We start from the raw sequence: 25788 nt of genomic DNA, 5'->3' as shown, positions 1-25788 counted from the left end.
TGGCTGAAGAAAACATGAGCAAAATGAAAAGGGAACCAACTATATGGGAACATATATTTGCCAGTGATATCTCGGACAAGGGTTTGATCTCCAAAATACATAAAGAACTCACATGACTCCACACCAGGAAGACAAACGATCCAATTAAAAAATGAGCAAAGGACCTGAACAGACATCTCTCCAGAGGGAATATACACAGGGTCCAGAGACACATGAAAAGATACTCTGTATCACTGGTTATCAGAGAGATGCAAATTAAAACCACAATGAGATACCACTTAACACCAGTCAGAATGGCCATCATAAACAAATCCACAAACAACAAGTGTTGGAGAGGTGGTAGAGAAAAGGGAACCCTGGTGCACTGTTGGTGGGATTGCAGATTGGTGCAGCCACTGTGGAAAACACTATAGGGTTTCCTCAGAAAACTAAAAATTGAACTGCCTTTTGACCCAGCAATTCCTGTGCTGGGATTATACTCTAAGAAGCCTGGAACATCAATCCAAAAGAAGCTATGCACCCGGTTGTTTATAGCAGCACGATTTACAATAGCCAAGTGCTGGAAGCAATCTAAGTGCCCATCAGTAAATGAATGGTTCAAAAAAACTATGGGACACATACACAATAGAATTCTACACAGCAGAGAGAAAGAAGGAGCTCCTACCCTTCATTTCACAATGAATAGAACTACGGAGCATTATGCTAAGTGAAATAAGCCAGGTAGTGAGGGGCAAATACCATAGGATCTCATCTTTAACTGGAATATAATTAACATAGGAAAAAGCAAAGAAAATATAACTAGAGACATTGAAATTAAGAACAATCTAAGAATAACCAGAAGGGAAGATGGGCAGTGGGGAGAAGAGTTTTCAGAAACTACCATAAAGAACATATGGACAAAACCAAGGAGGAGGGTGAAATCAAGGGATGGTGGTGGGTTTGGCTAGGTTCAGGGGGCGTGGTGGGGGGGACGCAGACAACTGTAATTGAACATCAATAAAGTAATTTTTTAAAAAAGATCTAAAATCAATAATCTAAACTTCCAATCTAGGAAACTAGAAGAAGAGAATCAAATTGTATTTAAAGTTCTCGGAAGAAAGGAATAATAAATATTAGTTTAGAAATCAATGAAATTGAAAGAAAAGGGAAATAATAGAGAAAAATCAAAACAAAATCTGGTTTTAAAAAATCAGTGAAATAGATAAATGTGTAGCCAGGCTAAAGAAAACAAGAGAAAAGACACAAATTACTAATACCATATGATCTCATCTGCAAGTGGAACCTAATCAGTAAATCAAACAAATGAGCAAAGTAGAACCAGAGACATGGAAGTAAAGAAGAAACTGACGCTGACCAGAAGGGAGGGAGGAGGAAGGGTCAAGTCAAGGAACATGTATAAAGGACCCATGGGCAAAAATAATGCATTGGGGGAAGGGGCTATGAGGGAGGATCGAATGTGGAAGGTGGGGGTGGGTAGGACAGGGAAGAGTAATTGAGGTGGGAGAAAATAGGGACAAATGTAATTGAACAACAATTTAAATAATTTAAAAAACATGCAGTGAAAGAGGGGCCATTACTACTGGTTGCATGGATATTAAAAGGGTAATAAACACCACAAACACTTCCATGCCCACAAATTTGTTAACTTAGATGAAAGAGGCCTATTTCTTGAAATACACAATCTATCAAAACCTACACAGGGGAAATAGATAACTTATTGAATAAATTTATCAGCCCTAGCTGGTGTGGCTAAGTGGATTGAGTACCCGCCTGCAAACCAAAGAGTCGCAGGTTCAATTCCCAATGTAGGCTATATATAAGCCAGGTCCCCAGTAGGGGGCATGTGAAAGGCAACCACACATTGATGTTTCTCTCCCTCTCTTTCTCCCTCCCTCCTCCTTCCCTTCCCCTCTCTAAAAATAAATAAATAAAATATTTTAAAATTAAATAAATAAACATATCAATAATAACCTCCCAAACAGAAAGCCCTAGGTTCAGATGGCTTCGCTGGTTAATTGTACCAAACATTTAAGGGGTAAATAATTCCACTTCTCTACAATCTGTTCCAGAAAACAAAAGCAAAGGGGACACTTTCTAATCATTTTATGAAGCCAGAATTACCCAAATACCAAAACCAGACAAAGACATAACCAGAAAGAAAAACTACAAACCAGTATCTCTCACAAAGATGCAAAAATTTTCAATAAAATATTTACAAATAAAATCCAACAATGTGTAAAAAGAGTTATATGCCATGACTAAATGTATTTTATTCCAGGAATAAAAAATTGGTTCAACATTTCAAAATTAATTAATGTAGTTCAGGCTAAAGAATAAAAATAATATGATTGTGTCAATAGATGCAAAAAACAATTTAATAAAATCAAATGCCCTTTATGACAAAACCTCTCAGCAAACTGGGAATGGGGGCAGGGGAACTTTCTCAACTTGTTAAAGAACATCTGAATAAAACCTTTAGCTAACATTATACTTAAAAGTGAGGAACTAGATTTTTCCTATAAGATCAGGTACAAGGGAGGATTTCCCCTCTCACTATTCCATCATGCAAGAGTCTTAACTAATACAATAAAACAAGAAAAAAAGACATATGTATTTTGAAGGAACAACTATAACTTACTTTGCTTACAGATAACATGATTATCTATGTAGAAAATCCTAAAGAGTAAACAAAAATACTGCTGGATCTAATAAACAATAATATCAAGTTTTCAAGACACAAAGTTAATATGTAGAAGTCAATTGTACTATGTCATACCAGCAATGAATAATTCAAATTTGAAATTAAAAGCACAACATCATTTACATTAGCACCATAAAATTAAACATTTTGGTATAAATATAATAAAAGTGCCTGAGATATTTCTATATGAGAAATACAACATATTCTTACATGAAAACTACAAAACTTTAATTAAAGACTGAAAGGATCCCCCACAGGAAAAACCCCAAAACACCCAAAATCATGGAGACTGAATTGTATGGATTAAACAACAAATGGGTCAAGATTGAAATTAGGGAAGAAATCAGAAACCTTCTGGAAACAAATGAAAATGAACTCACAACAATCCAAAACCTATGGAACACAGTGAAGGCAGTCCTGAGAGGGAAATTCATAGCACTACAGGCTTACCTAAAGAAGATAGAAACATTTCAAACAAACAACCTAACCCGACGCCTGCAAGAACTCAAGGAACAACAACAAAGACAGCCCAGAGCAAGTAGAAGGAAGGAAATAACCAAGATCAGAGCAGAATTAAATGACATAGAAACTAAAAGCACAATTCTAAGGATCAATGAATCCAGGAGTTGGCTTTTTGAAAAGATAAACAAAATAGAAAAACCTTTAAGTAGGCTCATCAAGAAAAGAAGAGAGAGGACCCAAATAAACACAGTCAGAAATGAAAGAGGAGAGATTACAACTGACACCACAGAAATAGAAAGGATTGTAAGGAATTACATTGAAGAACTGTATGCCAATAAATTTGAAAACCTAGGTGAAACGGACAAATTTATAGAAAAATATAATCTTCCAAAACTCAATGAAGAATAAGCTGAAAGCCTGAACAGACCAATAACAGCAGATGAAATTGAAGCAGTAATCAAAAAACTCCCATCACACAAAAGCCCTGGACCAGATGGTTTCACAGGAGAATTCTACAAAGCATTTAAGGAAGAGCTAACCCCTATCCTTCACAGACTATTCCAAAAAATCCAAAAGGAGGGAAAACTCCCAAACTTCTTTTATGAAGCCAATATCACCCTAATTCCAAAGCCAGATAGAGACACAACAAAGAAACAAAACTACAGGCCAATATCGCTGATGAACATAGACGCTAAAATCCTCAATAAAATATTAGCAAATCACATCCAACAATACATCAAAAAGATCATACACCACGACCAAGTGGGATTCATCCCAGGGATGCAAGGATGGTTCAATATACGCAAATCAATAAATGTAATACACCATATAAACAAAAGCAAGGACAAAAACCACATGATCATATTAATAGAGGCGGAAAAAGCTTTTGATAAGGTTCAACGCCCATTTATGATAAAGGTACTCAGAAAAATGGGAATAGAGGAAGCATTCCACAACATAATGAAGGCCATACTACAGCCAACATCATACTCAATTTTCTCAATGGGCAAAAACTAAAAGCTTTTCCACTAAGATCAGGAACAAGACAAGGTTGTCCACTTTCATCACTTCTATTTAATATAGTATTGGAAGTTTTAGCCTCAGCGATCAGCAAGAAAAGGAAATAAAAGGCATTCAAATTAGAAAGGAGGAAACAAAACTGTCATTGTTTACAGATGACATGATAGTGTACATGGAAAATCATATAGACTCTATCCAAAAACTACTCAAACTAATAAATGAATTTGGCAAAACAGCCGGATACAAAGTCAATATCCAGAAATCAAAGGCATTTTTGTATACCAACAATGAATCAGCAGAAGCAGAAATCAAGAAAAAAATCCCATTTGATATAGCAAAAACAAAAATAAAATACCTGGGAATAAACCTAACCAAGGAGGTTAAAGACCTGTATGCAGAAAACTACACAACACTGAAGAAAGAAATCAAGGAAGACACAAACAAATGGAAACATATACCGTGTTCATGGATTGGAAGAATTAACATCATCAAAATGTCCATACTACCCAAAGCAATTTACAGATTCAATGCAATACCTATTAAAGTACCAATGGCATATTTCACAGACATAGAACAAACACTTCAAAAATTTATATGGAACCATAAAAGACCCGGAATTGCAGCCGCAATTTTGAGAAAGAAGAACAAAGTAGGAGGGATCACAATACCTGATATCAAACTGTATTACAACAGTTTGTTGTAATCACAACAAACTGTAATCACTGTAATCACAACAGCCTGGTACTGGCATAAAAACAGGCACATAGACCAATGGAATAGAACAGAGAACCCAGAAATAAACCCAAATCTCTACAGTCAATTAATATTTGACCAAGGGGGCAATAATAAAATGGAGTAAAGACAGCCTTTTCAACAAATGGTGTTGGGAGAACTGGAGAGCTACATGCAAAAAAAAAAAAATGAAACTCGATCACCAACTTACACCATACACCAAAATAAATTCAAGGTGGATAAAAGATTTAAATATAAGCTGTGAAACCATTAAAGCCCTAGAGAAGAACATTGGCAGGAAAATCTCAGATATTCCATGCAGCAATATTTTTACTGCCATGTCCCCTAGAGCAAGGGATATAAAGGAAAGAATAAACAAATGGGATATCATCAAAATTAAAAGCTTCTGCATGGCTAAGGAAAACAGAATCCAGATAAAAAGAGAAGCAACAGCTTGGGAAAACATATTTGCCAATGTTACCTCAGACAAAGGTTTAATCTCCAAAATATACAAAGAACTCATTCGACTCCACTCAAAGGAGATGAGCAACGCAATTTAAAAAATGGGCAAAGGACTTGAACATACACTTCTGCAAGGAGGACATACAGAGGATCCAGAGACACATAAAAAGATGCTCGATATCGCTAGCTTTCAGAGAGATGCAAATTAAAACCACAATGAGATATCACCTCACACCAGTCAGAATGGCCATTATAAACAAATCAACAAACAACAAGTGTTGGAGAAGTTGTGGAGAAAAGGGAACCCTGGTGCACTGTTGGTGGGATTGCAGACTGGTATAACCACTATAGAAAACACTATGGGATTTTCTCAGAAAACTAAAAATGAATGTGCCCTTTGACCCAGTAATTCCACTATTAGGAGTATATTCTAAGAACCCTGAAACACCAATCCAAAAGAACCTATGCACCCCGATGTTCACAGCAGCACAATTCATGATAGCCAAGAGTTGGAAGCAACTTAGATGCCCATCAGTAAATGACTGGATCAAAAAGCTATGGTACATTTACACAATGGAATTCTATGCTGCAGAAAGGAAGAAGGAGCTCCTACCCTTTGCAACATCATGGATGGAACTGGAAAGCATTATGCTGAGCAAAATAAGCCAGGTGGTGAAAGACAAATACCATATGACGTTACCGTTAACAGGAATCTAAACAATAAAACAAACAAGCAAGTAAAATATGAGGAATGACACTCAAATATGAACAGGCTGACAGGGTCCAGAGGGGAGAGGGGAGAGAATCATAGGGGAAAAGGGGATGGACTCACATGAACAAGTATAAAGGACACATGGACAATAACTAAGGGTGGGGGCGGAAATGGGAGGGAGGTGGGGAGCACGGGGTGGGGGGCGGGCAGGGCTGGGAATATAAGACAGAAAGCTGTACTTGAACAAGAATTAAATAAAAAAATTATTTTTAAAAAAGACTGAAAGTATCCATTCATTTACTGATGGGCACCTAGGTTGCTTCCAACGCTTGGCTGTTGTAAATTGTGCTGCTAGGAACATCAGGGTGCATAGCTTCTTTTGGACTGATGTTTAAGAGTTCTTAGGGTATAATCCCAGTACTGGAATTGCTGGGTCAAATGGAAGATCCATTTTTAGTTTTCTGAGAAAATCCCATAGTGTTTTCTATAGTGGTTGTACCAGTCTGCAATCCCACCAACAGTGCACCAGGGTTCCCTTTTCTCCACAACCTCTCCAACACTTGTTGTTTGTGGATTTGTTTATAATGGCCATTCTGACTGGTGTTAAGTGGTATCTCATTGTGGTTTTAATTTGCATCTCTCTGATAGCTAGTGATATCTAGCATCTTTTTCATGTGTCTCTGGACCCTGTGTATATTCCCTCTGGAGAGATGTCTGTTTAGGTCCGTTGCCCATTTTTTAATTGGATTGTTTGTCTTCTTGGTGTGGAGTCATGTGAGTTCTTTATGTATTTTGGAGATCAAACCCTTGTCCGAGATATCATTGGCAAATATATTTTCCCATACAGTTGGTTCCGTTTTCATTTAGCTCATGTTTTCTTCAGCCATGCAGAAGCTTTTTATTTTTATGAGATCCCATTTGTTTATCCTTTTCTTTATGTTCCTTGCTCTAAGAGACATATTAGTGAAAATACTGCTGCATTGAATATCTGAGATTTTCCTGCATCGAAAAAAAAAAAGACTGCTCCCAGTAACTGCAGAAAATTAAAAAAGAAGGTTGGAATACATCAGTGTTCTATTAGTCATCTCCTTCATCTTCCCCTTCTTCCTCTCCTCATCATTGTCTTCATCTTCTTCACCTTCGTCCTCATCACCTTGTTTATCAATATCTTTCAACTCTCCCCCTCCCTTTCCCCCTCCTCCTCCCCTCCTCCCCCCTCCTCCTCCTCTTCTTCTTCTTTCTGTTCTTCATTATCCATATCAGGGACAAGTAATACTATAATGGGTTTGGCTAAATATCATCTTTGATGACTTCTCCTAATTCATCTGGACCTGGATCAGAATGGTCAGTAAACCAGGTGAAAAACCTCTCTGGTGCCTCATGCTGACTTTTCCTGGTGGCTTTATTCTGTGTTTCACTTGAATGTTTCATCAGATTCTTTCCAGATTTCCATTTAATTTCAGTAGACTTTGAAGATGGATCACCACTTTATTATGTTGAAATTCTCTGGAGAGAACTTTACTTTCAAAGTAAAGATTTTAACCAAAATGAAAGTCTATTGTGTAACCTGATTTAATATCTTCAATTCTGTCACTTCAACTCTTGTCAAATAATGAAGCACCTCTTCATCTTCTTCCCCAAGCAGTGCAGACACTTGTGAATGATTGACAAATGTTGTTACCCCAAAATTTGGGATTTTGGTGATAAATTCTCTACTCTTCTGAAAAAATGTTTGGTGGAGTTTGTTATATTTTTGTTCTACTTTTGAAATATCCTCACTGGTTTGTTCATTAAGTTTGTCTATTTCATTTTGTACTTCATCAGTATGTTCAATTGCTTCTTGCTGTTCTTTTTCTTCCTTTGGCAAATCCAGAGTAGTTGACTTCTCTGGCTTGGGGGAAGGAGGAGGTCTTGTTTTTTTCATTAGGGGTGAAAGGAAAGACTGGCCTTGGGAGCCAAGCTGTGAGATAAGTTGGAGAATTTGACAGAAGGGGACTTAAAAGGCTGGAAGAATCTCTGCAAAAATCATAAGGCATCTTTGATAAATAAACAAAGACAATTCAGTGGAGAAAGGACTGTCTTCAACAAAGGGTACAAATGGATGTCCACATACAAAAAAATTAATCTAAGCACAGACCTCACACCTCTCACAACCATTAACTCAAAATAAAGATAGGCATATATAAAATTGACAATAATAAAACTTGTAGAAAATAAGATAAGAGAAAATCTAAATGACTTTGAGTTTGGTAAAGAATCTTTAGACAAAGGACTAAACACATGATCCATGAAAAAACATTTGTAAGTTAGATTTCATTCAATTTAAAAACTTTTGATCAGTGAAAGACACCGTTCATGGAATGAAAATACATGCCACAGGCTTGGAGAGAATATTTGGAAAGAAAATCTAATAAAGGATTGAACCTAAAATATACAAAGATCCCTTATAATTCAACAATAAGAAAACAAACAATCCATTTAAGAAGTGGGCAAAAGATCTGAATTGACAATACACCAAAAAAGGCATACAGATGGCAAGTTTGTGAAAAGATGGTCAAAATCATACATAATTAATAAATTGCACATTAAAAATGATATTCCAGGGGGGACTTCCGCCAAGATGGAGGCATAAGTGGAAACACTGTGCCTTCTCCCACAACCAAGTTTGAATACAACAAAGGTTTGGAGAACAAAGACACAGACAAAAAACAGAAAATTGAATTATACGGAAGTCCGACTACAACTAACCATGAAACTGGGACGGTAAGAGGTGCAGAGCCAGCAGCAGAACAGGGTCGGGCAGGGCACATCCCCTGACCTAGGCGAGCAAGTGGCCCGGACCCAGTCAGGGTTTAGGGCAGACTGACCGTGGTCACACATTCGCGCACAGTGAGACGGACCACGCAGGCCCCAGGGGGCGAGGGCTGATGGCGGTGGCACACTCATGTGCGGTGGGACGAAAAGTGTGGGCCCAGTGACGGTGGCAGCTACAGCACCTGTGGCTGCGGTGGCGGGAGGTGGCAGACAGTACGCCATTGTTCCTCTTTGACCCCGCCCCCACATACAGTGTCACAACCCAGCAACTTAGTTGCCCTGCTCTGGTGAACGCCTAGGGCTCCGATTCTGCTAGTAAGAGGCATGAACAGCCCAAAAGATTGTGCAAGAAGAACTCAAAGTCCCAGAGCCGATAACTCTAAGCGACCGAGAAATTGCCAGCCTCTCAGAAGCACAATTCAAGACACTGTTTATCAGGATGCCCACAGAACTGGTTGATTATAGCCACAAATTAGAGGAACATATGAAGGCTAAACTAATTGAAATGAAGGGAGATGCACAGGAAACCAATAGTGATGGAAAGGAAACTGGGACTCAAATCAATGGAATGGACCAGAAGGAAGAACAAAACATCCCACCAGAAAGGAATGAAGAAATGAGAATTCAAAAAAATGAGGAGAGGCTTAGGAACCTCCAGGACATCTTTAAACGTTCCAACATCCGGATTATAGGGGTACCAGAAGGGGGAAAGAAACAGCCACGAGTGGAAAACTTATTTGAACAAATAATAAAGGAGAACTTCCCCAGTCTGGCAAAGGAAATAGACTTCCAGGAAATCCAGGAAGCTCAGAGAGTCCCAAAGAAGTTGGACCCAAGAAGGAACACACCAAGGCACATCATAATTACATTAGCCAAGACTAAAATGAAGGAGAGAATCCTAGAAGCAGCAAGGGATAAGGGGACAGTCACCTACAAAGGAGTACCCATCAGACTGTCAGCGGATTTCTCAAAAGAGACCTTACAGGCAAGAAGGGGCTGGAAAGAAGTATTCCAAGTCATGAAATCCAAAGACCTACAGCCAAGATTGCTTTATCCAGCAAAACTTTCATTTAGAATGGAAGGACAGATAAAGTGCTTCTCAGATAAGGTCAAGTTCAAGGAGTTCATCATCACCAAGCCCTTATTATATGAAATGCTAAAGGGACTTATCTAAGAAAAAGAAGATGAAAAATATGAACAGTGAAAGGACAGCAAACTCACAGTTATTAACAACCACACCTAAAACAAAAGCAAACCAAGAGGACAGCTAGATCAGGAGTGGAGCCATAGAAATGAAGAACACATGGAGGGTTAGCAACAGGGGAGTGGGAGGGGGAGAAGGGGGGAGAAGGCACAGAAAATAGCATAGACAATAGGCAGAAAATAGATAAGGGGGAGGGCAAGAATAGTGGGGGAAATAAAGAATCTGAAGAACTTGAGACATGTGGTTATAAACTAAGGGGGGGAGAATGGTGGGGGAGGGAGTGTGCGGGTGGAGGGAAATGAGGGGGCAATAGAACAACTGTAATGGTATAATCAATAAAATATATTTTAAAAAATGATATTCCACTACACACCTTTCAGAATGTCTAAAATCCAAAATACTGACAATACCAAATGCTGATGAACATGTGGAGCAATAAGAATTCTCATTCATTGCTTTTGGGAATGTAAAATGGTACAACCACTTTGAAAGACAGTTTGGTAGTTTCTTAGAAAGTTAAACATTTTCTTACCATACAATCCGGCAACTATGTTCCTGGTACCTTTCCACCAGCTTTATTGAGATATTATTGAAATATAACATATCTAAGTGTAAGATGTACAATGTGATGATCAGATACGTTTATACATTGCAAAGTAATCTCCACAATAATGTTAGTTAACACCTCTATCCCCTCACATAGTTACCCTTTTGTGTGTATAGTGATAATATTTAAGATTTACTCTCGGGGAGTCCTGGAAAATGGCGGCAGAGTAGGACGGAGCCACTACAGTTCTTGTACCCCTGGGAGAAAATCCTGGCAGATTTACTAAAGAACAGCGCAATCAATTCCCCAACCAACAAATCCGCAGCATTTATGAAAATAAGAGACCAGAGATAGTGATGAACCAGACAGCTAGAGGTCCTTGGGGTCTCAGGGATGCGAGTAAGGATGGAGGCGGCCAGACCGGCGGCAGCCATTAGCCGGCCATTAGCCATTAGCCATTAGACCTCGGAGCCACGGCTGCTGCAACGGTTGGAGCCCAGAGGCTTCCTTCTGTCTGTGCCCAGCGACAGGGGCGTCTGCCAGGGAGAACTCATCAGGAGCCCAGGAACCCAGAGAAAACTCAAGGGCAGCAGCAGCGGTGGCAGCGGCGGTGGGACGGCAGCCATTGGCCGGCGCATAAAGACCTTGGAGCCTTGGCTGCCTCAGTGGTCGGGGCCCAGAGGCTTCTGCCTGCACCCAGCGACAGGTGCGTCTGACACAGAGGACTCATTGGGACCCATGCACCTGTGAGTAAAGACAAAAGCAGCAGCAGGGCCGGCTGCCCTCAGGAGCCAGGCACCCCAGAGTAAAGTGAAAAGCAGCAGCGGCGGGACCAGCAGCCATTGGCCGGCGTGTAAAGACCTCGGAGCTGCTGCTGCCGCAGCTTCCAGGGACCAGAGGCTTCTGTCTATGGCCAGCGTTGGGGCGTCTGCCACAGAGGACTCAGCGGGAGCACAGCAACTGTGAGTAAAGACAAAAGCGGCAGTGGCAGGACCGGCTGCCCTCGGCCAGCCCAAAATGCCTCAGAGCCGCCGCTGCTGCTGTGTTAGGGGTGTAGAGGCTTCCGTCTGTGGCCAGTGCCACGGAGGACTCATACGGACCCCAGGACCCAGTGGAGCATTGGGCCGGCTACGGGGTCCCTGGAAGAGCTGGCTCCCTCCCTCACCATCTAGGTGGGGCTAGGTGGCAGAGACCTGTCTGCCTGGGTGTGCAGGGAGGGTGGCAAGGACAGGGGGCCATGTTCAGTTGCGATCTCTGTGGTCGCCAGCCCACCAGCCTGACAGCCCAGGAAATTTGAGAGGAGCATTGTCCTAACCAGTCAGGTTGGGGATTGGGCTGGGCTGAGAGGCACGCTTTCTGGAGAAGTTTTTACCGGAAAGTGGACAGAGGTGTTCTCCCATGAAGGCAGCTTGACTTGCTTCTCACCAAGCCGCAGGACAGTACCAGATCCCGTGGGACCAAGGCAGCCTGTCAGGTGGGCGGGCGCCTGGACCCCAGTCTGGTAGCTTGGCTGGTGGGCGGGTGTGCGCCTGGGCCTACAACCCAGCCCACAGAGGGGTCCCACTGAAACCAGAAAAACCGGATTGGACAGTTTGAAAACAACAGGAAGGAGGTTTTTTGGTTTTTTTTTACTTTTATTTTTAAACTTTTTTCAGTAATCGTATATATTTTTTAATTTTATTGTTGCTGTATTTTTCAGTACTCTGTTCCTCTCCTTTCTTTTTTCCTGTTTTAGTCTCTCTTCATTTCACCCCATACTTATTGCTTTTTCCTCACTTCTCTTGCCCTTTTTTTGTGTGTTTGTTTGTTTGTTTGTTGCTTTCTATAGCACTGTAAATACTTCACAACACATCTCTCCAGTCTTAGCCCACTTTACAGGTTCCTGAATTCTATTACTGTAGTGATTAACTCTACTTGCTCACACGCTACGTCTATTTACTATTCTTTACTCTCACCTTACCTCAAAATCTGACCACCCGCAACCTCACTGCTTTCTAGATACAACTCACAAGCCTTCCCTCCCCAACAAGAGGCTTATCTTTGGTCTATCCTTTCCTAGAGGTGGCAAATTGGGTTGAAGATTACAGTTAACACTATATAGAGCCTAAAGATCTTCTATCTCTTCTCTGCCAGCTGTGACTGTAAATATCATAAAGTACTCTCCTGCTGTCATAAACCATTTTGCCTCCCCCTCCAGCTGATCACACACACACAAAGAAAGGAGTAGGTGGAAGCAGAGAACATCAAGATACCTGCAGGAGACTGTACCACTGAATTTCACAGGAATTCTACCACAGAAGTTCACACCATAAACCTAGGGAGTCAGAACAGATCAATTTAAGAAGCTGAAGCTAACAAGAAGAGTCTCATAAGCAATGGGAAGACAAAGAAACAATGCCCAAATGAAAGAAAAGGTGGAAGTCTCAGAAATAATGTTAGATGAAAGAGAGGCAAGTCAGCTATCAGATATTGAATTCAAAGCACTAGTTATCAGGAAATTCAAAGAGCTCACAATGAGCTACCAGAAACTAGAGGGGAGCTACCATGAGCTCTCCGCAAACTATATCAACATGAAAAAGGAAATAGAAACTATCACCAAAGGACAAGAGGAAATGAAGAATACAATTTCGGAACTGAAGAACACAGTAGAAGGAATGAAAAGCAGGATCGATGAGGCAGAAGATCGGATCAGTGAGTTGGAGGACACAGTAGAAAGAATCTCCCAGAAAGAGCAAGAAAGGGAAAAGAGGCTCAAAAAGAATGAAGATGGACTAAGAGAAATGCAAGATAATATGAAACGTAATAATATCCGAATAATAGGAATACCAGAAGGAGAAGAAGAAGAACAAGGGATAGAAAACCTATTTGAAAGAGTAATGATGGAAAATTTTCCTAATTTGATGAGAGAAAAAGTTACACGAATCCAGGAATCACAGAGAGTCCCATTCAAGAGGAACCCAAAGAGGCCCACTTCAAGACACATCATCATTAAAATGGCAAAATTTCAAGACAAAGAGAGAATCCTAAAGGCAGCAAGGGAGAAAAAGGAAGTAACATACAAGGGAGCCCCAATAAGGTTAGCTACTGACTTCTCAATGGAAACACTCCAAGCAAGAAGAGAATGGCAAGAAATATTTCAAGTAATGAGAACCAGAGGCCTACAACCAAGGCTACTTTACCCAGCAAGGCTCTCAATCAAGATAGAAGGCCAAATAAAGAGCTTCCAAGACAAAAGAAGTCTAAAAGAATATGCCTCCACCAAACCAGCTCTACAAGAAATACTAAAAGGGCTGCTTTAAGGAAAGGAAGGAAAAGAGAGAGACAGAGAGGAACTGTGGTACAAAAATGGCAATGAATAAGTCCCTATCAATAATAACCTTGAATGTAAATGGATTAAATGCTCCAATCAAAAGACATAGAATAGCTGAATGGATAAGAAAGCATGACCCACACATATGCTGCCTACAGGAGACCCACCTCAGGACAAAAGACCATCACAGACTAAAAGTGAAAGGCTGGAAACAAATTTTCCAAGCAAATGGACAAGAAAAAAAAGCCGGGGTAGCAATTCTAATATCAGACAAAATAGACTTCAAAAAAAGGGCCATAAAGAGAGACCCAGAAGGTCACTTCATATTGCTCAAGGGAAGAATCCAGCACGAAGACATTAACATCATAAATATATATGCACCCAACATAGGAGCACCCAAATATATAAGAAAAATCCTAGAAGACTTCAAGAAAGATATTGACAGCAACACAATTATAGTAGGGGATTTTAACACCCCACTGTCAAAAATGGACAGATCTTCCAAACAAAATATCAACAAAGATATAGCAGCATTAAATGAAACTCTAGAAGAAATGGACTTGACTGATATATATAGAGCGCTTCATCCCAAAGAAGCTAAATACACATTCTTTTCAAATGCACATGGAACATTTTCAAAGATAGACCACATGATAGGACACAAAATGAGCCTCAACAAATTCAAGAAAATTGAAATCATACCAAGCATTTTCTCTGACCACAAGGGACTGAAATTAGAAACCAACCCCAAAGGAAAAAACCCAAAACACCCAAAATCATGGAGACTGAATGGTATGCTATTAAACAACGAATGGGTCAAGATTGAAATTAGGGAAGAAATCAAAAAGTTTCTGGAAACAAATGAAAATGAACTCACAACAACCCAAAACTTATGGGACACGGCCAAGGCAGTCCTGAGAGGGAAGTTCATAGCAATACAGGCTTACCTAAAGAAAATAGAAACATTTCAAACAAACAACCTAACCCGACGCCTGCAAGAACTCGAAGAACAACAACAAAGACAGCCCAGAGCAAGTACAAGGAAGGAAATAACCAAGATCAGAGCAGAATTAAATGACATAGAGACCAAAAGCACAATTATAAGGATCAATGAATCCAAGAGTTGGTTTTTTGAAAAGATAAACAAAATAGACAAGCCTTTAAGTAGGCTCATTAAGAAAAGAAGAGAGAGGACACAAATAAACACAATCAGAAATGAAAGAGGAGAGATTACAACTGATACCACAGAAATAGAAGGGATTGTAAGGAATTACTATGAAGAACTGTATGCCAAGAAATTTGAAAACCTAGGTGAAATGGACAAATTTCTAGAAAAATATAATCTTCCAAAACTCAATGAAGAAGAAGTAGAAAGCCTGAACAGACCAATAACAGCAAATGAAATTGAAGCAGTAATCAAAAAACTCCCATCACACAAAAGCCCCGGACCAGATGGTTTCACAGGAGAATTCTACAAAGCGTTTAAGGAAGAGCTAACCCCTATTCTTCACAGACTATTCCAAAAAATCCAAAATGATGGGAAACTCCCAAACTCTTTTTATGAAGCGAGCATTATCCTAATTCCAAAACCAGAGAGAGACACAACAAAGAAAGAAAATTACAGGCCAATATCACTGATGAACATAGATGCTAAAATCCTCAACAAAATATTGGCAAATCGCATCCAACAATACATCAAAAAGATCATACACCATGACCAAGTGGGATTCATCCCAGGGATGCAAGGATGGTTCAATATCCGCAAATCAGTAAATGTAATACACCACATAAACAAAAGCAAGGACAAAAACCACATGGTCATATCAATAGACGCGGAAAAAGCTTTTGATAAGGTACAACACCCATTTATGATAAAGGTACTCAGCAAAGTGGGAATAGAGGGAGCATTCCTCAATATAATAAAGGCCATATATGAAAGACCTACAGCCAACATCATACTGAATGGGCAAAAACTGAAAGCTTTTCCACTAAGATCAGGAACAAGACAAGGTTGTCCACTTTCACCACTTCTATTTAATATAGTATTGGAAGTTCTAGCCACAGCGATCAGACAAGAAAAGGAAATAAAAGGCATCCAAATCGGAAAGGAGGAAACAAAACTGTCACTGTTTGCAGATGACATGATAGTGTACATGGAAAATCCTATAGACTCTACCAAAAAATTGCTGGAACTAATAAATGAATTTGGCAAAACAGCGGGATACAAAGTCAATATCCAGAAATCAAAGGCATTTCTGTATACTAACAATGAATCAGCAGAAGCAGAAATCAAGAAAAAAATCCCATTCGATATAGCAAAAAGAAAAATAAAATATCTGGGAATAAATCTAACCAAGGAGGTTAAAGACCTGTATGCAGAAAATTACACAACACTGAAGACAGAAATCAAGGAAGACACAAACAAATGGAGACGTATACCGTGTTCATGGATTGGAAGAATTAACATCATCAAAATGTCCATACTACCCAAAGCAATTTACAGATTCAATGCAATACCTATTAAAGTACCAATGGCATATTTCACAGACATAGAACAAACACTTCAAAAATTTATCTGGAACCATAAAAGACCCCGAATAGCAGCTGCAATGTTAAGAAAGAAGAACAAAGTAGGAGGGATCACAATACCTGATATCAAACTGTATTACAAGGCCACTGTAATCAAAACAGCCTGGTACTGGCATAAAAACAGGCACATAGACCAATGGAACAGAATAGAGAGCCCAGAAATAAACCCAAATCTCTACAGTCAATTAATATTCGACAAAGGGGGCAGTATCATAAAATGGGGTAAAGATAGCCTCTTCAACAAATGGTGTTGGGAGAACTGGACAGCTACATGCAAAAAAATGAAACTCGAGCACCAACTTACATCATACACCAAAATAAATTCAAGGTGGATAAAAGACTTAAATATAAGCCATGACACCATTAAAGTCCTAGAGGAGAACATTGGCAGGAAAATCTCAGATATTTCACGCAGCAACATTTTTACTGATATGTCCCCTAGAGCAAGGACTATAAAGGAAAGAATAAACAAATGGGATCTCATCAAAATAAAAAGCTTCTGCGCAGCTAAAGAAAACAGCATTAAAATAAAAAGACAACCAACTGTATGGGAAAACATATTTGCCAATGATACCTCAGACAAAGGTTTAATCTCCAAAATATACAAAGAACTCACACGACTTCACTCTAAGAAGACAACTAACCCAATTAAAAAATGGGGAAAGGACTTGAACAGACACTTCTGCAAGGAGGACATACAGAGGATCCAGAGACACATGAAAAGATGCTCAATATCACTAGCTATCAGAGAGATGCAAATTAAAACTACAATGAGATACCACTTTACACCGGTGAGAATGGCTATCATAAACAAAGCAATAAACAACAAATGTTGGAGAGGGTGTGGGGAAAAGGGGACTCTGGTCCACTGTTGGTGGGATTGCAGACTGGTACAACCATTATGGAAAACAGTATGGAATTTTCTCAGAAAACTAAAATTGGACTTGCCTTTTGACCCAGCAATTCCACTGCTGGGATTGTATCCTAAGAACCCTAAAACACCAATCCCAAAGATCATATGCACCCCAATGTTGATAGCAGCACAATTTACAATAGCCAAGTGTTGGAAGCAACCTAAGTGCCCGTCAGTAAATGAATGGATCAAAAAGCTATGGTACATATACCCAATGGAATTTTATGCTGCAGAAAAAAGAAGGAGCTCCTACCTTTTGCAACATCATGGATGGAACTGGAAAGCATTATGCTGAGTGAAATAAGCCAGGTGTTGAAGGACAAATACCATATGATCTCACCTCTAACAGGAGCTAAACAACAAAACAAAGAAGCAAGCAAAATATAACCAAAGACACTGAAATAGAGAACAGGCTGACAGTTACCAGAGGGGAGAGGGGAGGGAATTTCAGGGGAAATAAGGGAGGGATTTAGAGGAACCTATATAAAGGATACATGGACAACAACTGAGAAGGGTGGAAATGGGAAGGAGGGGGGAGGATGGGGGGTGGGATGGGATGGGAGTAATAGACAGAAAACTGTACTTGAAAAATAATTAAATAAAAAAAATTGGAAAAAAAAGATTTACTCTCTTTGCAACATTGAACAATGTAATGGTATTGTTAATAATATTTACTATGCTGTACATCAGATCCCAAGAACTTACTCATCTTAACCATGGAAGTTCGTGCCCTTTGAGCAATATCTTCCCATTTATCCCACCCTTCAGGCCCTGGCAAGAACCATACAGTGTGATATTTCATTTAGTATAATGCCCTCAAGGTCATCCATGTTGCTTTAAAAGACAGAGTTTTCTCCATTTGTATGGCTGAATTAAAGGTACATAACATTTCTATATTCGTTTATGTATTGATGGGCATTTATGTGGTTTCCAAGTCTTGGCTATTGTAAACAATGTTGCAACAAATATGGGGGCATTATACTAAATATCTCTCTTCAAAATAGTATTGTCGTTTCCTTCAAATATATACCCAGGAGTTGACTTGCTAGATCATATGGCAGTTTTATTTTTTATTTTTTTGGGGGAATATCCATACTGTTTTCCATGTATGGATTTTATATTACTGTACCAGTTTATATTTCCACCAACATGAATTTTCTTCATAGCCTCACCAACACTTTTCTCTTTTCTCTTTGTTAGTTGCCATTCAAACACGTGTGAGGTGATTTCTCATTCTTGTTTTCATATGCATTTTCCTCATTATTAGTGATGTTGAACATCTTTTTATGTATGTGTTGGTTATTTTTATGTCTTTTTAAAAAATATTTTATTTTTAGAGAGAGGAGAAGGGAAGGAGAGAAAAGGAGAGAAATATCAATGTGTGGGTGCATCTTGTGCACCCCCTACTGGAGGTCTAACCTGGCCTACAACCCAGATATATGCCCTGACGGAATTGAACTGGCAACCTTTTGGTTTGCAGGCTGATGGCTCAATCCACTGAGCCACAGTAGCCAGTTGTATGTCTTTTTTGAAGAACTATTTATTCAAGACCTTTTCTCATTTTTATTTATTTACTTTTTTATTGTTGTTCTATTACAATTGTTTCAATTTTCCCCAGTTCCTCTCCCCTGCTCCCATAATCAATCCGCACCCCATTGTCCAAGTTCATGGGTCCTTTATACCTGTTCCTTGAGTAGGTCCTTCCCCTCCTTTCCCCACTTATCCCCCTCCCCCTCTCCTCTGGTCACTGTCAGTCTGTTTCTTGTTTCCATGCCTGTAGTTCTATTTTGCTGATTTGGTTTTTGTTGTTGTTGTTGTTGTTGTTCGTTGTTGTTCGTTAGGTTCCTCTTACAGGTAAGATCCTATGGTATTTGTTTTTCAGGCCTGGCTTATTTCATTTAGCATAATAGTCTCCAGTTCCATCCATGCTGTCATGAAAGGTAGGAGTTCCTTTTTTCTTTCTGCTGTGTAGTATTCCATTGTGTAAATGTACCACACTTTTTTATCCATTCACTTACTGATAGGAACGTAAGCTTTTCCCAGTACTTGGCTATTGTAAATAGTGCTGCTATGAATGTTGGGGTGCATAAGTTCTTTTGAATTGGTGTTTTAAGATTCTTAGGGTATAATCCCAGCAGTAGAATCACTAGATCAAAAGGCAGTTCCATTTCTAATTTTTTGAGAAAATTCCATACTGTTTTCCACAGTGCTGCACCAGTCTGCATTCTCAACAACAGTGCAGATTGCTTTTTTATATTGAGCTCTATGAGTTCCTTATATATTTTGAATATTAACCCTCATCAGATGGATAATTTTCAAATACTTTGTCCCATTCTGTAGGTTGAATTTTTATTTTCATGATTGTCTTTTGTGACACAGAAGATTTTCAGCTTGATGCAGTACCTTTTGTTATTTTTCCTTTTGTTGCCTTCACTTTTAATGTTATATCTTAAAAAATCTTTGCAAATACCAAGGTCAAGGAGCTTTGTTTCCATATATTTTTCTTGTTGTTTTGACTTTTTGAGTCTTACATTTAAGGTTTTTTTTTTAGATTTTATTTATTTATTTATTTATCTTTAGAGGGGAAGGAGAGAGGGAGAGAAACATCAATGTATGGTTGCCTTTTGTGCATCCCCTGCTGGTAGTTAGCCTGCAAGGAACTGGCCTGCAACCCAGGCATGTGCCCTGACTGGGAATCAAACCGCAATCGTCTGGCTTGCAGGCCTGCGCTCAATCCACTGCGCTACGCCAGCCAGGGCTTGAGTCTTACATTTAAGTATTTTATCCTCTCTTTTCCCCATTGAGTGTTCTTGGCTTTGCTGTCATACATTAGGTGACTGTGCATATGTGGGTTTATTTGGGGACCTTTAATTCTGTTCCATTGATAAATGTGTCTATTTATGTCAGTACCATACTTTTGACTACTATGCTTTTGCAATAAAGTTTGAAATCATTAATTGTACAGCCTCAGATGTTGTTCTTTGTAAGGATTGCTTTGTCTATTCTAAGACTTTTGTTGTTCCATACCAATTTGATATATTTCTTCTATATTTGTGAAAAAATATCATTGGAATTTTGATGAGGATTGTGCGGAATCTATAGATGGTTTTGAACACTATGGACATTTTAACAATATTAATTCTGATCCATTATTACAGGATATCTTTCCATTTATTTGTGTCTTCTTTAATTTGTTTCACTTCTTGTCATTTTTAATGTATAGATCATTAATTTTGTTGGTTAAATTTATTCCTAAATATTTTTTTAAAATATTTTTATTTGTTTATTTATCTTTAGAGGGAAGGAGAGAGGGAGAGAAACATCAATGTATGGTTGCTTTTTGTGCGTCCCCTGCTGGGAGTTGGCCTGCAGGGAACCAACCTGCAACCCTGGCATGTGCCCTGACTGGGAATCGAACAGCGATCGTCTGGTTCGCAGGCCCGCGCTCAATCCACTGAGCTACGCCAGCCAGGGCTTATTCCTAAGTATTTTTGATGCTACTGTAAATGGAATTGTTTCCTTTATCTTTTGTTCATATAGTTTATTGTTAGTATATAAAAACACAACTAACTTTTGAATACTGACTTTTATATCTGGCAGATTTATTGAATTGTATATTAGTTATAATAGTTATTGGTGGAATCTTCAGTGTTTTTAATATATAAAAACCTATCATCTGCAAACAAAGACAGTTTCACTTTTTCCTTTCTAATTTGGATGCCTTGTTTTTACCTAATTACTCTGACTAGGACACTATGTTAAATAGGAGTGGTGTCTTCTTCATGATTATAGTGGCAAGACTTCCAGTCTTTTACCATTAAGTAAGATATTTTCTGCGGGTTTGTCACATGTGGCCTTTATTGTGATAAGTTACATTTCTTCTACACTCAATTTGTTGAGAGTTTTTTAATCATAAATTGATGTTAAATTTTGTCAAATGCTTTCTCTGGAATTCTGGCCAAGATGGAGGCATATATAGATACACTTTGCTTCCTAAGAAGTGCATAATCAAAAGAAGGACAACAACAAATTTAAAAACCGAAATAACCAGAACTTCCAGAAAATTGAATGGTATGGAAGTATGCCATGAGTTAAAGGAGAAACATTCATGAAGACTAGTAAGAGGGGCAGAGACGAGCAGCTGCGATAGAGAGGACTTGCAGGAAGGTGGCAGCTGGAGGACCAGGTGTGTCGGGCAGTGGCTAGCAGACCAGGCAGTCCCACATTTGCATGTGGATAAACTGGGAGAAACAACTGGGGAGATGGGTGGCACAACCCAGGGTTCCAGTGTGGGTAAATAAAATCTCAAAACTTCTGACTGAAAAAACCTTGGGGGTTGTGGCAGGAGGGTAAACTCCTAGCCTCACAGGAGAGTTTTTTAGAGAGATTCACAGGGTCATAGAATGTACACAAACCCACCCTCCTGGTAATCAGCACCAGAAAGCCCCAATTCCCTTGTGAAGGGCAGAAGAAGTGACTGAAAGGCAGCTGAGAGCCAAGCAAGCCATATTATTCCCTCACTGATCCCTCTCCCACACACCGCACCACAACACATTGACGTGGGTTGCCCCACCCTGGTAAATACCTAAGCGTCAGTCCCTTGTAATGTAATAGACACACCAAGACAAAAAATATGGCTCAAATGAAGGAGCAGATCAAAGCTCCAGAAAAAATAGAACTAAGCAATGAAGAGATAGCCAACCTATCAGATGCACAGTTCAAAACACTGGTAATCAGGATGCTCACAGAAATAGTGGAGTATGGTTGCAAAACAGAGGAAAAAGTGAAAGCTATGAAAAGTGAAATAAAGGAAAATGTACAGGGAACCAACAGTGATGGGAAGGAAACTGGTACTCAAATCAGTGGTTTGGACTAGAAGGAAGAAATAATCATTCAACCACAAGAGAATGAACAAACCAGAATCCAAAAAGATAAAAAATGAGGAAAGGCTTAGGAACCTCTGGGACAAATGCAAATGTTCCAACATCTGAATCATAGGGGGGCCAGAAGGAGAAGAGGAAGAGCAAGAAATTGAAAACTTATTTGAAAAAATAATGAAGGAGACTTTCCCCAATCTGGCAAAGAAAATAGACTTCCAGAAGTCCAGAAAACTCAGAGTCCCAAAGAAGTTGTACCCAAGGAAGCACACACCAAGGCACATCATAACTGCATTACCTAAGATGAAAGATAAGGAGAGAATCTTAAAGGAAGCAGGAGGAAAGGAGACAGTTACCTACAAAGCAGTTCCCATAAGAGTATCAGCTGATTTCTCAAAACAAACCTTGCATGAAGAAGAGGTTGCAAAGAAGCATTTGAAGTAGTGGAAAACCATGACCTACATCCAAGATTACTCTATCCAGCAAAGCTATTGTTTAGAATGCAAGGGTAGATAAAGTGCTTCCCAGATAAGGTAAAGTTCAAGGAATTCATCATCCAAGCCCTTATTATATGAAATGTTAAAGGGCTTAGCTAAGAAAAGGAAGATAAAAAATATGAACAGCAAAATGACAACAAACTCACAACTATCAACAACTGAACCTAAAAAAATTAAGAAAAACAAAACCAAAAATGAACTAAGCAAACAACTAGAACAGGAACAGAATCACAGAAATGCAGATTACCTGGAGGGTTATCAGTGGGGAGGGGGGAGAAGAATGGGAGGAAAGTTACAGGGAATAAGAAGCATAAATGGTAGGTACAAAATAGATGGGGGCAGGTAAAGAATAGTATGGGAAATGGAGAAGCCAAAGAACTTACATGTATCACCCATGGACATGAACTAACATGGGGGAATGCTGGTGGGAGGGGGATATAGGGGAAAGGGGAATAAAGGGGAGAACAAAATGGGACAACTATAATAGCATAATCAGTAAAATATTTAGAAAATGCTTTCTCTGTATCTACTGAGATGATCATATGATTTTGATCTTTCACTCTATTAATGTGGTATATACAGCATTTGTTGATTTGCATATATTGAACCATTCTTGCATCCTGGGGATAAATCTTACTTGAATGGGGCATATAATTAATTTACTGTACTGTTGGATTTGGTTGCTAGTATTTTATTGAGGATTTTTGCATCTATGTTCATTGGGGTATTAGCCTGTGCTTTCCATTGCTTGTGGTGTCCTTATCTTGCTTTAACATCAGGGTAATGTTGGACTCATAAAATCAGTTTGGGAGCATTCTCTCTTCTTTAATTTTTTTGGAATAGCTTGAGATGAGTGTCAATTCCTTGAATATGTAGTACAAGTCACCAGGAGACCATCTTGTTCTGGGCTTTTCTATGTTGGGAGGTTTTTAATAACCTTCAATTGCCTCACTTGTCACGGCCTATTCAAATTTTCTAACCCTTCATAGTTCAGTTTCATGAGGTTGCATCTTTCTAGGAAGTTTTAAATTTCTTTTAGTTTACTCGATTTATTGGTTTATAGTTTGTTCACAGTAGTCTCTAATAGGCCTTGTATTTCTGTTGTGTCAGTTACTCTCTCCTCTTTGATTTATGATTTTACTTGTTTGAGTTTTCTTTTTTCTTATTCTAGCTAAAATTTTGTCAATTTTATTTTTTCAAAAACAAAACAAAAACAAAAACAGCTGTTGGACTTCTGGCCAAGATGGAGGCTAGGTGAAAACACTATGCCCCCTCGCACAACCAAAATTAAGGACAACAAAGAATTAAAAACAAAAACACAGCCAGGACAGAAAATTGAACTGTATGGAAGTTTGACAACCATTCAACCAGACGGATAAGAGGGGTGGAGTCAGAGCCGGCAAAGAAGGATCGAGGCAGTAAAAGGTGGGGGCTGCAAGACCCAAGAGCACAGGCAGTGCAAGGCTGACTATGGTCACACAGTCGCATACAGATAAACTAGGCAAAAACGGGCAGTGAGACAGACCGAGGAACCCAGGGCCCCAGTGCCAGGAAATAAAGCCTAAAAGCACCTATTGAAAAGGTGCCAGGAGAGACTCCCAGCCTCACAGGAGAGTTTGTTGGAGAGACCCAAGGGTCCTAGAACTTACATAAGCCCACCCAACTGGGAACCAGCACCAGAAGGGCCCAACTTACTTGTGGGAAGTGGCAGAAGGGACCGAAATTCAAGAGAGACATGAATAAGCACCATTGTTCCCTCTCTGACCCTGCCCCTACATACAGCATCACAATCCAATGCTGTGGGGTGCCCCACCCTGGTGAACACCTAAGGCTCCAGCCTTCACTAAGTAATAGATGTGACCTGAGCAAAAAAGTATGGCTCAAACAGAAGAATAAATCAGAGCCCCAGAGCCAATACTTTTAAGAGACCAAGAGATAGCAAACCTATTGATGCACAGTTCAAAATACTGGTGATCAGGATGCTCACAGAACTGGTTGATTTTGGTAAAAAAATTAGATGATTTTGGTAAAAAATGAAGGCTACACTAAGTGAAATGAAGGGAAATGCACAGGGAACCAAAGTGATGGGAAATAAACTGGGCCTCAAATCAAGGGAGTGGACCAGAAGGAAGAAAGAAGCAACCATACAGAAAACAATGAAGAAACAAGAATTCAAAAAAACGAGGAGAGGCTTAGGAACCTCCAGGACATCTTTAAACATTCCAACATTCAAATTATAGGGTGCCAGAAGGGGAAGAAGAAGAGTAACAAGTGGAAGACTTATTTAAACAAATAATAAAGGAGAACTTCCTCAATCTGGCAAAGGAAATAGACTTCCAGGAAGTCCAGGAAGCTCAGAGAGTCCCAAAGAAGGTAGACCCAAAGAGGAACACACCAAGGCACATCATAGTTACATTAGCCAAGATTAAAATGAAGGAGAGAATTCTAGAAGCAGCAAGAGATAAAGGGACAGTCACCCACAAAGGAGTTCCCATCAGACTGTCAGTGGATTTCTCAAAAGAGACCTTCCAGGCAAGAAGGGGCTGGAAAGAAGTATTCCAAGTTATGAAATCCAAAGACCTATATCCAAGATTGCTTTATCCAGCAAAGCTCTCATTTAGAATGGAAGGGCAGATAAAGTGCTTCTCAGATAAGGTCAAATTCAAGGAGTTCATCATCACCAAGCTCTTATTATATGAAATGTTAAAGGGACTTATCTAAGAAAAAGAAGATAAAAAATATGAACAGTGAAAGGACAACAAACTCACAGTTATTAACAGCCACACCTTAAACAAAAGCAAACTAAGCAGACAGTTAAAACAGGAATGGAGCCACAGAAATGGAGATCAATGGAGGGTTAGCAACAGGGCAGTGGGAGAAGGAGAAGCAGGGAGAAGGTCCAGAGAATAAGTAGCATAGATGGTGGGAAGAAGATAGACGGCGGGGAG

General features: G+C 39.4%; 1 pseudogene; it reads right to left on the bottom strand.

Annotated features, from left to right (window-relative positions):
- Window positions 1-7166: 7166 nt before the first annotated feature.
- LOC118993692 (protein SET-like) lies at window positions 7167-8013 on the bottom strand (annotated as a pseudogene).
- Between the last annotated feature and the right edge of the window lie 17775 nt (window positions 8014-25788).

Source organism: Sturnira hondurensis, unplaced genomic scaffold (assembly GCF_014824575.4).
Source record: "Sturnira hondurensis isolate 20B ecotype Veracruz unplaced genomic scaffold, ASM1482457v3 Scaffold0008860, whole genome shotgun sequence".
NCBI lineage: Eukaryota > Metazoa > Chordata > Mammalia > Chiroptera > Phyllostomidae > Sturnira > Sturnira hondurensis.
The sequence above is the reverse complement of the archived record's forward strand: the minus strand, read 5'-3'. Positions and strand labels throughout refer to the sequence as shown.